Source organism: Tupaia chinensis, unplaced genomic scaffold (assembly GCF_000334495.1).
Source record: "Tupaia chinensis unplaced genomic scaffold, TupChi_1.0 Scaffold143570_1, whole genome shotgun sequence".
NCBI classification, from domain to species: domain Eukaryota; kingdom Metazoa; phylum Chordata; class Mammalia; order Scandentia; family Tupaiidae; genus Tupaia; species Tupaia belangeri.
Window position 1 is genome coordinate 323,691 of NW_006203415.1, and position 9,469 is coordinate 333,159.

Consider the following 9,469-nt stretch of genomic DNA (forward strand, 5'->3'; position numbering starts at 1 on the left):
GAGACAGCATCCCACATGGGGATTGCTCATGCTGCAATTCCTTCTCTGTTTCTCCCTCCTTTCAAGATTTTCAGCATGCATGTACACATGCCCATTGTGTTCCTCAAGCTGCCAGATCCAGGACTCAAACTATGCAGTTGGCCATGTGGCATCTGCCCACCTTAACCACCACACCATAGGTTGACCCAAGGTACTTTCTTTTTTTTTTGGAGAGGTTTTTGCTATAGGGCACATCTGCTCACCAGAAAGACAGAGAAAGACAGAGAGACAGAAAGCGAGAAATCACCCCCCAGGGGAGATGGCCACGCAACAATCCCTTCTCCTCCATTATCCTCTTGGACTCTTGGGCACGCACGCACACATGTCTGGCGTGAGTTTAAGTCACTGGATCCGGGACTCAAACCACAGTCGACCTCAAGGGAGTCCAGCGACACAGCCATTACACCATCTGCTGGCCCCCGAAAGTACTTTCTTAATATTAATTTTTATCAATATGGCAATAATAACAAATGAAAAAAGGGCTAAAGTGAATCCTAAATTACTTTGTGTCTGGTCATTGTTTTTTTTTAGAATTATTTATTCAATTTTATTTATTATTAGTAATTTGCTATAGGGCACATACACTCACCAGAGAGAGATGAGAGAGAGAGAGAGAGAGAGAGAGAAAGTGAGAAAGCAAGCCACAGGCCCAAAATTAGAACTTCAGTTGGCCATGTGGGAGTCTCATGCCTTAAGTACCATGCCACCTGCTGGCCCATGGTCACTGAATTTTTTGAAAAATAAAAAAAGCATACTATTTCTTTTTATTTTAAAGAATTATTTAACTTTATTTATTTATTTATCTTAATTTGACCAGAGAGAGACTGACTGAGAGAGCTAGAGAGAGAGTGAGAGTGAGAAAGCAAGCCACAAGGTCCAGGACTCAAACTGCCATCTGCCATGTGAGTCCAGTGCCCTTAACAACAGCGCCACCTGCTGGCCCCAAAAGCATACTATTTCAAATAAAACAGCTAAACAAATCATTAATTTTTGTTATTAGATGGGGCTTTTAATATCTGGGCACTTTCAAATGAGTCTTAAATAATTAGAATTAAAAATTCATTAATTTTTGGTAAAACATGATTTCTTGCAACTTAGTAATTTATGATTTTTACCAAGACCATGCTCTTACCCTTCATTTCAGTCAAGTCAGCAATGTAAGCAATGTGTTGGGGTCAGCAGGTTAAGGTGCTGGATTCCCACATGGGTGACTACAGTTCAAGTTTTGGACCCAGTAGCTTGAAACTCATGCTGGTGCATGTGTGTGTGTGCCCAAAATCCTGAGAGAAGAATGGAGGAGAAGGAGGGGATTGCGGCATGGCCAATCCACCCGGTGGTGTGTGTTGGGGGTGGTGGTGTGGGATTTATTGCTTTCTGTCTCTGTCTTTCTCTGCCTCTCTGGTAAGTACACATACTCTGTAGCAAAAATCTCTCAAAACAAGAATATATATATATATATATATATACACACACACACACACACACACACACACACACACATATATGAGTGTGGATCAAATGCAGTGATTATCTTCACCAAAAACAAACCTAGACTCTTAAGACTTACAAATGAGAATCAAGCATTGATTTAGTGGGATCATCAGTAAATGCCATATATGTGGTTAAAAAAAATCGTATTTATTCAAAATTATGTGGGTACTAAGCATACATAGCCCTTTAAGGTTAAAAAAAAGAGCTAGGTCAAGGAAATTATATTCTGCTTTGTTCTGCTGCTAGAAGCTATCTCAGGCTTTAATCAATCCTTCAGAAAAATGTCTCACATCTTCACTTTTGTGCAGTATGTCAACTAGGAACAAAATGATAGCGTATGTCAGTCAAATATAATACTTACATTGTTATTAAAACCTGATTATTAATGCGGAGGCTCATAGAAAGTCAGGTGCATTTGAATAATTTATTATTTCCTTTCAGTTCACAATCTATCATTTCATAAACCATGGTTAGTAAGAGTGCCCAAAATAAAAAGATCTGCTTAAATGAAAATCTATAATATATTCTGCATCTCATTTCTATCTTATTGTGTTAGGAGCTTAACATTAGCTAGTCTGTGAATGTAATATGAAGAAGATGATACACTTCTTTGTTTCAAAAACCTTAGGTAATTCATTTTCAACACTGAATTTCCAAAGTCTTGCTATTATTTAAAATATCAGTTCCTATTTTATTGACTTATCAAACTTAAAGGACTTAAATTAAGATATTAATACACTAAAGGATTCAGAAGGAACATTTCAAAGAACCTATGCATTTTAAAATCTCAATTCCTATTTGTATTTCTACTCCCCTAGTTCTTAGAAAATGAAATAAGGCCAACTCCATGGCCTGATGGTTAAAGTAGCCAAATCCCACATGACCTATCTGGCAGTTCAAGTCCTGAATCTGGTTTCTTAAGAAACATACTGGGGGGAACCAGCAGTTAGTATAATGGCTATGTCGCTGGACTCCCACGTAGGCGACCGCGGTTCATGTCCCGGACCCGGTGGCTTCAAACTCACGCCGGGCGCATGTCCGTGCTTGCCCAAGATCCTGAGAGGAGAATGGAGGAGAAGGGATTGCGGTGTGACCATCCCCCCTGGGGGGAGATTTCTCACTTTCTGTCTCTATGTCTCTCTCTGTCTGTCTGGTGAGCGCACGTGCCCTACAGTGAAAATCTCTCCAAAAAAAAAAAAAAAAGAAACATACTGGGCATTTTTGTGTTCATATGCAAAATCCTGAAAGGAGGAAAAGATGGGAGAGAAGGGATTTCAGTGTGACCATTCCCCATGGGAGGGTGCTTTCTTCTCTCCTCTCCCTCTGTGTCTCTGTATGTCTCTCTGGTAAGCACACACATGCTATAGCACAAAAATTTAAAAAAATGAAATGTAGGAGTCAGCAGGTGGCACGATGGTTAAGGCACTGAACTCCCATATGGTTGACCATGGTTTGAGTTCTGGATCCAGCAGCTTGAAAATCATACCAGGCACATACATGCTGTCAAAAATCCCAAGAGGAGACTGGAGGAGAAGGGATTGCAGTGTGTCCATCCCACCAGGGGGTGATTCCTCACTTCCCCTCTCTCTGTCTCTCTATGGCAAGCGCATATGCCTTTTGACAAAAATCTTAAAAGCAAAACAAAAACACAAAAAATCCCCTGAAATGTAGAATAATTGTATTTACTTATTCTGGTGTAATACATGTCAACTCCCTGTATGATTCTAAGTTCTCTAGCTTACTATGGTCAACTGTTCAAAAATCTTGATTTGCCTGAGAATGGAAATCTAGTTTCTTATCAAGGAGGTTTAGGTTTCTCAGAAACTCTGGTTCCACTAGTCTGGTTTTTGTTTTGTTTTGTTTTGTTTTGTTTTGTCTTGTTTTTTTTGATCACTACTTTCATGTCACCTCTGAAGGATGCTGTCCTTTTTTATTTAGAATCAATATATGGAGAAGGGCAGCATTAACACATCGGTATATCAGGCTGGGCTCTAACATACCTCGCTACCCCATTGCCCCAAATTTCACGCAATCACATCTGTGACTCTAATAAATGTAATGGAGAGTTTGGGAGGAAGTCAAAAGGGTAGGTTACAATATTAGTATGTATAGCAAGCAATTATTTATTATGTATCTCTATTTTTAAAGCATCTTTCCCATTCAAACTGCTGTAGAATTCTCACCTCTGCAATTCCAGCTTCCTCCACATGACTGACCAGGTATATCTCCGTTGACTTCCCTGTCTCCTTCCTGATGAGGTTACCCTCTGTACTCCAAGGTCCTGTTTGCTTCTTTCACAGATCAGAGCTGGGTCTCTTGATCTAGCCCCAGTTCATAAAGGCATTGCTAGGATGAAGGTTACAGAACCTGAGGGTTGCTTTCCAAATCAAATGCACCTTTCAGGGTACATTCTTGTTCAGGAAAGACAACTATTTCCCAAAGACCAATTTTGTATCTTCATCTTCTGTTTCCTCTCCCTCCTCCATTAGGTATCAACTTTGGAATTAACTATTAGACTTTAGTTGTGCAATAAAAGGGAGTAGTGGACAATAAAAAATTGGAAGAATTACCCAGCTTCAAACTTTTAAAAGAATCTAACCATCTTCTGTTATGGACAAAGCTGAGGCCTAGAGCATTTAGGAACCTTGCTAAAGCTTACATAGCACTTCTGAGCAGAAATTGTATACACCAGTCTGATCCAGGGCTAGAGCCATGGTCTCATGAAACAACTCAGTTTCCCAGAAACCATGAAGTATTTCAACTCTGTACACTTGATTCTAGACAATGTTACCAGCAAAGGTTCCACAGGAAAGGAGACAGGCACATAGCATGGGAAGCATTCAGCCTGAAGCATAGTACCTCGGGAATGTCCACTCTTCATACTTTAGTGCCATGTGGACCACTCGTGTATAACACATCTCTACTTTAAGTATGACGCTATTAAGTAAGGCAAATTTTACATGCTTTTACCGATACCCATGGAATCCTCCATCAGAAATAAAATGTGAGACTGACACTTTCTTGAGCTGTCTCACAAGAGAATGAATTGGTTAAATGTCTCTACTCCTAGAAAAGCCAGCAATGTGAGACTGAGGTGGGAGGTAAACAGAAAGGAAAGAAGGTGCTTAAAACCTCTCAAAGTTATTCATATTGCTGTCATTTGCCAAGGTGAGTCTTATTGGAAAAAATATTTAGCGTTATTACTCACCCGTAGAAATGAAATGCCCTCTGTAATAAATCCAGTTCCTTGCACTTCTGTCTTAAATTTACAGTAACAAATATCTAAAAGAAAAGTCCATAAGTGTTAAGAAAATATGATAATAAACATGATAGTTAGGTTTGAGTGAAATGACTTGAGAGAGGTTCAAAAGATAAAGGGAAAAGTATATCTAAACCACTGTTCACAGGAAGTCTCGTTAGCAGAATTCAGACATTTAGCAACACACTTGGCTGTAAATATTTGTCCAAACAGTCAGCACACCACTAAGAAAAAGCTTCTGTGAAAACAGTAACCAGATCTTAGGGCTCTGGTCTTTGAAGTTTAAAATATTTCCCCAAAACTGCCACAGTCTTCTTTCTCTTCTACCCCACTGGAAGATCACAAAAGTAAATTCTTGTTCATTCCCTCTTACTGTTATCCTGCCAAAAATACACATTCACTGATAAAGCCCACTAGTGATTCATTACATACCATTATCCTAAGGTTTCCAGCATAAATGCCATTTTAAAGGAGCCTCTTCTGTTTCATTAATGCTTAACAGACACTTAATAGCAATGATGGTGCCAAATGATTCTTACTGTATCATACCATAAAAACCAGATGTTTCTGTATGGGCGAAAAGCAAAGCCACTGGCCCCAGGTTCTGTTCTCCCCTTCTCATTTCCTTAGCAGTAGGCTGAGCTGGGATTCATTTGAAAGCAGAAACAGTGGGTGTGACCATTATTTCCTTATTTTTCCTTCTCTTTATAGATCAAGTTTGTCTTCTTTATTCCTCTACTCTTCATTTATTAAGAGAAAGAAGAGGGAAAAATAGAAAGAATGAGAAAAAGAAGATACAGAGAAGACAAAAAGGAGGGTAAGAGCTGGTGAGTTAAAATTCTGTTGATCTATTTTTATGTTTAAATAGCTTAATGTGGGATAAATAAGAATAAATATGTTACAATAATACACATTTTAATTGCTGGCATTTCATAGTTAACTATCCTGTGTGGTTCCTTCCTGAAACTCTACTCTTCCCAGTCTTCATTCAAAGCACTCATTCATTTACTAGCCAATGAATGCAGTCAGCGGTGACTGCTACAAGCCCTAGTCCATGTCAATGAACTCTGCTGCAACGAAGACACTGCCCAGTTTGGGTTTGCTCTTAAAGATTACCCAAAGGAACCCCTGAAGTTCTCTTTTTGAGACTTTGTAGGAAAGAACTGGGGCGTGGACTCGTGGGAGCAATTTAGTTTGGTGGTGGGATGCCTCTGGGTACTATGATGCTTCCTTCTGTGGACCTATCCACTCTGAGTCCAGATTAGAATTCTCAGGTCTTCCCCAGGCCTATGTGTCTGGGTCTCATGGGTAAAATGCCCCCAAGTATTGCTTCCACTCTCTCAGCATGCATCAACTCTCAAGTAAACAAAGACGACAAAGTTGGGTAGAGCAGCACCTGGAGAGCAAGAGAAGTAATATAAACTAAAATTCCAACTCTGCCCAGGTGTTGTACTAGAAACGAATGCCCCTTGTATTTTTTTGGTGTGAGTACCCATGAAAATATTTGGTCATCTCAGAACAGCCTTCCATAATTGGTTTTGCAACTTAGTAGAGTGACACAATCAGGAAAAATGGAGACAAAATAGGGGCAGCGACAGCAGCAATCCTGTCCCATATCTGTACTTAATTACAATTCCATTTGTAGGAACAGCAATAGGGGTCTCCACATATGTTCTCTAACTGGAGTAGCAAATCCTGTATTTCCAAAGCAAAACCCAGGAAGTTGAAGTACAAAATAATATAGAAATAGTCAAATGACATCAGTTGCCAAGATCTTTTGGTTTCGCTGCTGTAGATATAACCTCACTTTGCTCCTACTTCCTCAGTACTCCTTTCCCTATCACTAATCTCATCTGGAATCTCTTTACCTCTCTACTCTCCACTTATAACAACCCTTTAAAATATTAGATGGTAGGTAACAGGGATGAGAAAATGTATATGCTCTTTCGCCTTGTTTTAGATGTTTACCATCTGGATAGTTCACACTGTATTAGTATGAGGTAGAAGTGGCAACAGCCCAGGTTTTACTTCTTCTATAAAGGCTCCCATAAATGTTCACAGATAAATTTTCTGCCAGTGGTGCAGTTCTATGTAGTTAATAGAAGGCCAGTCTGCAATTCATAATGCCTTGCATGGCTGCTAGCTTTGTGACCTCAAGGATATCACTCAATGGTCCTATGAAAGGAGTAGTCCCACAAATGAGATGGTTTGTACCAGAGAGTGTTACTAGAAGTTTTAGTGCATGACTGACTGCTTGCCACATTAGCCATAATACTCAATACTGAATCCATAATCTTTTCTTCTATTTCCTAAACCAACAAAACCAGTTCCCTTTCTTGTATTATTTACTTAGTGAAAGGAACCACCTAGACTTCTCCTGGACCCCTCCTTACTCCTTCATCAGATCAGTGACTACATTCACAAATATTCCCCCAGTCAGTTCCCCATTTCAAAGCACACTGTTGGTGTGGTTCAGAACCATTGTCACTCCCTTTAACTCCAGATTCACTCACCTTGGCTTCAAGTTTTGCTCTTATTCCAATCCATTCCCTGCCCTCCTGTCTCATTAGTAAAAATCTGATAATGGGGGACCATCAGGTGGCATGGAGGTTAAGACTGCTGAATCCCACATAGCCAACTCCACTATTCGGTTCCAGACCCATCAGCTTGAAAATCACACCAGGCATGTGTGCATGCATCCCCCAAATCCCAAGAGAATGGAGAAGAAGGGATTCCAGTGTGGCCATCTCTCTAGGGGGTGATTTCTCTCTCTCTCTCTGGTGAGTGCATGTACCCGATAGCAAAAAGTCGGGGGTGGGGAGAATCTGATAAGGTCATTCTTTCTAGAACTCATTAGCTATTTCTGAATGTTACAAAATAAAATCTTGATTCTTAGCCTATCCTAGATCTTATCCCTAATAACTTTTCTAGACTTGTCTCCAGGTTCTCCCATTAAATTAGCTGTAGTCAATTCCATTCATCTCCAATACCACCCTTCACTAAGCCTGCAATCCAGCCTATTTCGCCTCGTAGCCGAGATAAACTTCTTCACTTTATTTTTATAGTCAAGATTCATCTGGAGTTTCATACTCAATTTGATGGGTTCCTTGAGCTCTTTTTACTGTAATGTTGTTGTATCAGTCCATACCGCCAATATGGCACTGGTAACATGGATCTGTTTACATGTTAGCCTTCTCCACCAAAATATAAGCTCTGGGACCAGCATTTGGCGTAATGGTGATGTTGTTATACTCCCATGTAGTCGGCCGCAAGACCTGGTCCCAGTGGCTTAAACTCACGCTGGGCATGTGTGCGTGCGTGCCCAAACTCCCCAGAGGAGAGTGGGGAGAAAGGATTGCAGAGTGGTCATCCCCCATTTTCTATCTCTCTGTGTCTCTCTGTCTTTCTGGCAAGCACATGCACCCTATGGCAAAAACCTCTCAAAAAAAAAAAAGAAAGAAAGAAAAGAAAGAAAGAAAAATTTAAGCTCCTCTGGATGATCTTTGTAGGACCAATGTGTACAGTAGGCCTGGACCACAGCAGTTTCTTAGGTATTCGATAAATGTTTCTTGAATAAATTTGGTAGAAGGGATTACTGAATGATAAGTATAAAAGGGGAGTTAAAAGAGATGACCCTCAAAGTCCTTTCCAGTGCTCAAATTCTCATTTCAGACTTAGTCCCTTCCATGTTTTTGAATATCATATTTATTCATGACTTTTTCAGACCCATGATTTCAAAATATTTCTCAACTTGAGCTGCAGATCAAAACGTCCACCTGCATATGACACAGCTTCTCTGACTAGCTGAGTTGGCACCTCAAATTCGGTACTCCACCATAACTTACTTTTCCCACACAATGCGTTCTGCCTTTTCAGTTTCTTCTATTGTTAATGACGCCATCCTTCTTTTAGGCCTCTGTTAGAAACATACCAGATGGTTTCTCTTTCCTCTCTAAACTCAGTCATTGCCTGGTCTTGTAGATTTCTCTTTTCCAAAGGATAGCTTCTTTTTGTCACTCCATTCTCTTACAGTCTCCATCAAATTAAATTGCTTGTGACTCTAATTAGCACGTAGATTATTCTGACTTGCAATGATGCATTTCCACCTCTATCCCACACTAGATTCTGCAAGGCTTCTGTCCTATGGCTGCAACTCCTGAGACTTCGGCACAATGCTGACAGAGAGCAGGTGCTCAACAATTCTTTCTAGGGTGACTGAATGAATGTTAACACGTTAGGTTTAAATTGCTTTGGGAGTATAGCTCCTGCTTTTACGCGACGCGCCCCCTTCGCTAATGTAGTAAAGGACATAGGAAATACATATTTTAAAAAAAAATTGAACACTGACTATGTTTTTCTAACTCAAAGTCGCTGCAACAACTGTCTGTAGTTTAACAAAATAAAGTCCCTGAGACTCAGCTCCCAGCGAAAATATCTAGGATCCAGGTTTCCCACCCCTTCCAGTGGCCTGATGTGCAGCGGTGGGAGGAGCAGCGAGCAAGCTGGGTCAGAGGAGCTGGGCGCCCGGGAGGGGAAGTCCCGGAAGTCATTGACCAGAGCAAGCGACCGCCTCAGCGGGATCAGTTTGGGCTCTAGTCCCAACAATAACAGGCGCGCGGGCCCGCGGAGGGCTGCCGGGGGCCGGGGCTCGGGGCGGGGCCCGAGGTGGGGGAGGCGGGT